The sequence below is a fragment of the Triticum aestivum genome, chromosome 4A, assembly GCF_018294505.1.
Source record: "Triticum aestivum cultivar Chinese Spring chromosome 4A, IWGSC CS RefSeq v2.1, whole genome shotgun sequence".
Classification (NCBI taxonomy): Eukaryota; Viridiplantae; Streptophyta; class Magnoliopsida; order Poales; family Poaceae; genus Triticum; species Triticum aestivum.
In genome coordinates this window covers 668,938,299-668,942,908 of record NC_057803.1, presented here as the reverse complement: position 1 = coordinate 668,942,908, position 4,610 = coordinate 668,938,299, and the positions used below count along the sequence as shown (strand labels likewise).

Below are 4,610 nucleotides of genomic sequence, written 5' to 3'. Positions count from 1 at the left end.
TAAAGGACATAGTAGCGAGTGTATAGAAGTTAGCAGCAGCGCCTCTATAGCAGTAGCGCGTTGCTGCAAAGGGCGCTAGAGCTACTAGCAGTAGCGTGCTCCCAGTAACCGCGTTGCCGCTACACTTGTGTAGCAGTAGCGCCGGTGACCACACGCTACTGCTATATGTTAGCTGTAGCGCCTTATTAGTAGCGCCCCACCCCGCGCTACTGATACACCAAAAACCCGCGTTGCTGCTAGCCTTTTCCCTAGTAGTGCATGATCAACACTAGAAATCTATGGGTGTTTGATTCATCACAGTGTAACTAGATTATTGACTCTAGTGCAAGTGGGAGACTGTTGGAAATATGCCCTAGAGGCAATAATAAAATGATTATTATTATATTTCCTTGTTCATGATAATTGTCTATTGTTCATGCTATAATTGTATTAACCGGAAACCGTGATACATGTGTGAATACATAGACCACAACATGTCCCTAGTGAGCCTCTAGTTGACTAGCTCATGGATCAACAGATGGTCATGGTTTCCTTGAATCCTAGACATCATGGTTCATCCGATGAGATCATCGTGGAACATGTGGGAGCCAACATGGGTATCTAGATCCCGCTGTTGGTTATTGGCCGGAGAGCTGTCTCGGTCATGTCTACGTGATTCCCGAACCCGTAGGGTCTACACACTTAAGGTTCGGTGACGCTAGGGTTATTAGGAAGATTTGTATGTAATTACCGAATGTCGTTCGGAGTCTCGGATGAGCTCCCGGACGTCATGAGGAGTTCCGAAATGGTCCGGAGGTGAAGATTTATATATGGGAAGTTGTCATACGGTCACCGGAAATATTCAGGGGCATACCGGTATTGTACCGGGGCCACCGGAAGGGTTCCGGGGGTCCACCAGGAGGGGCCACCTGTCCCAGAGGGCCTCATGGGCAGTAGAGGGAAGGGAACCAGCCCCTGGTGGGCTGGGCGCCACCCTCCCCCTAGGGCCCAAGCGCCTAGGGTTGGGGGGGAACCCTAAGGGGGGGGCGCCTCCCCTTGCTTGGGGGGCAAGCCCCCTCCCCCCTTGGCCGCCGCCCCCCTCTAGATCCCATCTAGAGGGGCCGGGCCCCTTCCCCTTTATCCTATAAATAGAGGGGTGAGGGGAGGGCTGCAGCACCACATCCAAGGCGCAGCCCCTCCCCTCCCCAACACCTCTCCTCCTCCGCAAGAGCTTGGCGAAGCCCTACCGGAGTACTGCCACTCCATCACCACCACGCCGTCGTGCTGTTGTTGGAGCCTTCTTCCTCAACCTCTCCCTCCTCCTTGCTGAAACAAGGCATGGGAGACGTCACCGGGCTGCATGTGTGTTGAACGCGGAGGTGCCATTGTTCGGCGCTAAGATCGGAATCCACCGCGATCTGAATTGCTTCGAGTACGACTCCTTCATCCACGTTCTTGTAATGCTTCCGTCTCGCGATCTTCAAGGGTATGAAGATGCACTCCCCTCTCTCTCGTTGCTAGTTACTCCATAGATTGATCTTGGTGATGCGTAGAATTTTTTTAATTTCTGCAACGATCCCCAACATCTCCCTTCTCACGTGACCGCCACCAGAGACCTCCACACCACCCTGACCCTGACTCGGAGCCCAAACTCCCCCTCCCTGACTCGAGCCATGCTCCCCGTCATCGCCCGTCGCTGCCGTCCGCCGAGGCCGATGACCTGGCCGTTCCACCGCTCTCTTGCGACCGTGCATACATGGATGGATGCGCCATGCTCCGCTGAGTCGACGTTGTATTCTAGAAGGAAAACCTGGCAGCGCCGACGGGTACATGAAGGAGGATTTGTCTCATCTGGCTTCTGCCTGGTCTCACTTGGCATCCATTCATTTGCAAGGAGAAATGACCAAGAATGTGGCTTGACAACCGCCACCTAAGAGGTTAGACTATAGAATGTTATCATGATATGATTGGAATGTTCTAATCCATTTGAGATATTTAGGTTCACCATAGGAGACTCCTTGTAATGTTTTTCTCTAGCAGTAACAATGATCAATATAAAGGAGTAGGGAGCTGCATTGTAATTTCTTGATTCAAAGATGAACCTGAACTGCTACCTCAAGTATGTATTCTGCACAGTAAGAATATAGGAGTCCAAATTCAAACTAGGACCTGAAGTCCTGAACCCAGAGGCGGGTGTACGCCATCATAACACTATACCGACATCTCCAATAACTTGGCACACTGTGCTACATGTACGCTATCACGCTATTACTCGCATGTCCATTAGATATGTATATGTGTACAATATAGCACAGATCCGTGAGCATATGACACGGCGATAACATGGCTCTATCATAAAAGGCCAGGATAGCAAATCAAATTGACTATATTAGAAGTAGTTCATGTGCTGAAATTGGAGACATGCATTGCTGCATAGGCCCATAAATGCAATCCAGTGAGCTACTGAAGCACCATCACATGAACAATTCCTAACAGATAAATATAGTTGCATTCCAAGCCTCTTGGGTCCAGTTCCTCTAGTAATGATGATGATAACATACATACATACAATTAGTAGTGACCACATCTTATTTGAATGAGTTGTATAAGCTTGAGAGGCATTAGGGATTATCCTACAACAAAGAGTAGATGGAAGTGAGAACTTTTTAAGCCACCTGGTCCTTTTATTTCTTCCATAGAAGCCAAATGGGTATTCTGTGTGGGGATTCAGTCATTAGTAGCCCCACGATGGTGACAGAGCAAACGTTGGGCAGCTACATCACCGATAGGCTTCTCTCTGCCCTCGGATGCAGGATCCCGAATCCGAAGACGGAGCAGGAGCGCGCTCCGCGCGGCCGCACTTCCTCTATTGTAGACATTGTTGGGCCCCAATTGCAGATGTTTGTAGGCAAACAACAATTTTCCTCAATTGGATAACCTTAAGGTTTATCAAACCAGCAGGAGTATTTGGACTAGGATCAGTGATCAACACCTGCACAAACAATTACAGTACTTGTCTTGGTCTCCAACAAAACTAGTGAGATTGTCAGTCTCAGTAGCCTTGCTAGTACAAAGGATTAATGCAACCTGTTTTTGGAAGTAATTATTGCAACAAAAGACATTTCAATTCAGATTGTAAACAAAAATAGAAGTGCACAACCACGAACGACTTTTTAAACTTTCCAAATCTTGTCCATGCTCATATATTATTGACAGTTGAACTAATGCCTTCTTTGTTTCATCTTATTTAAGCAAAAAAGGTTAGGGAAAAGGTGTATCATGTTGACGGTTTGTTGAACCGTCTGCTGGCAGTTGGTATGGCAGGTCATAATCTGCTCAACAAACATCTGCCACAGCAGTATGGAGAACCATCAATAGTGACTCATGCTCCATTCCAACCTTCAGAAAATTTCATGGATGAATGAAAAATACAAGGAAAAAAGGGCGCAGTAGTTTGATTTCGGGGAACCATAATCTGATGCTAATTAAATAAAGATGCAACAAACACGATGATGGATCATTACAGTGATAGTCTTGTCGGGGGCAGATAATACTACTATTGCAATATCGATAAAGCACTCATCGAGCTAAGTTGAGAGCTAGACACACATGTTTATTATTAAAAAAATCAAAAACTGTCGGGGTAATTAAAGACAGAAGAGGCCGGTGGTGGATCTCGGCGCGCCTTTATCCGTCGTCTGTCTGTCCAGTGGCGGCCATGGCTAGTTTAGTTACAGCAGCAGCAGAGGCAGTCGAGGCAGCACTCGCAGGTCTCGTAGCAGCAGAAGCAGCAAAGCGCCATGAACACGCTGCAACCAAAATAGCCAGTCAATCACACACACAAGCCAGAGACTACTTGGTAGAGAAACAGAATCAGAAACGGAAGAACAAATAATATTATGAAGGGACGAACGAAAAGAACGCAATGAATTGACATGAACTAGGGGAAGACCAGTTCCAGGATATTCCTTCCCTATCTCTATGATATTTCCGAGGATATTTCAGATGGTGGAAGAGTCTTATCTCTCTCTCGGCCTCTGCATCGACTGGGTGCACATGGACACGAGAGATTTCTCAATCGGCAAGATGAGCAGAGGAAAACCCAGCGAGAGGGAGAGCGAGCGAGTGGATCATGGAGCTATGTGTCTCACCATGCGTAGATGCAGCCCTTCTCCTCATGGCGCCTCTGCACGTGATCCATGTAGGACATCTCCTGCGCCGACGGAGCGTCGTACATGGCCGGCTTTGTATTGTTTGTAAAGGGTGGGTTACTATGGAAGAACAACTAGCAAGGGTTTCTTTCTTTCTTTTCCGCTCTGCTCTGCTCTCCTCTTTTCTCGGCGTTGTGGGATTGGAACAGGAAGCAGAGACGGGGATGTTGTTTTATAGGCTGAGAAAAGATAGCTGCACTTGCATAGCCTTTGTTTTTCTCTGGGTGGTTTGGTTGTGAATCCTGACTTTCTTTGTGTACACAGGGACAGGATTCCTAGTCTAGTTGAGTGTTCTGTTCTGATGGGCTGGAATAAATCCACCACCTATCGATGAGGACCATAAGCATGGACCAATGACCATTATGCGTGTGTATGGCGAGGAACAAGATTACAAGACTAATTAGCCTCCATCTCCACTAA

The 4,610-nt window shown here is 47.6% G+C and overlaps 1 long non-coding RNA gene across 1 annotated transcript; it reads right to left on the bottom strand.

The window, feature by feature from the left end:
• Positions 1–3,364: 3,364 nt before the first annotated feature.
• On the bottom strand, positions 3,365–4,397 carry LOC123083001 (uncharacterized). Its single transcript, XR_006439182.1, has 2 exons — positions 4,131–4,397; positions 3,365–3,788 (listed from the first exon to the last, which is right to left on the bottom strand). It is a non-coding gene; the product is annotated as an uncharacterized lncRNA (long non-coding RNA).
• Between the last annotated feature and the right edge of the window lie 213 nt (positions 4,398–4,610).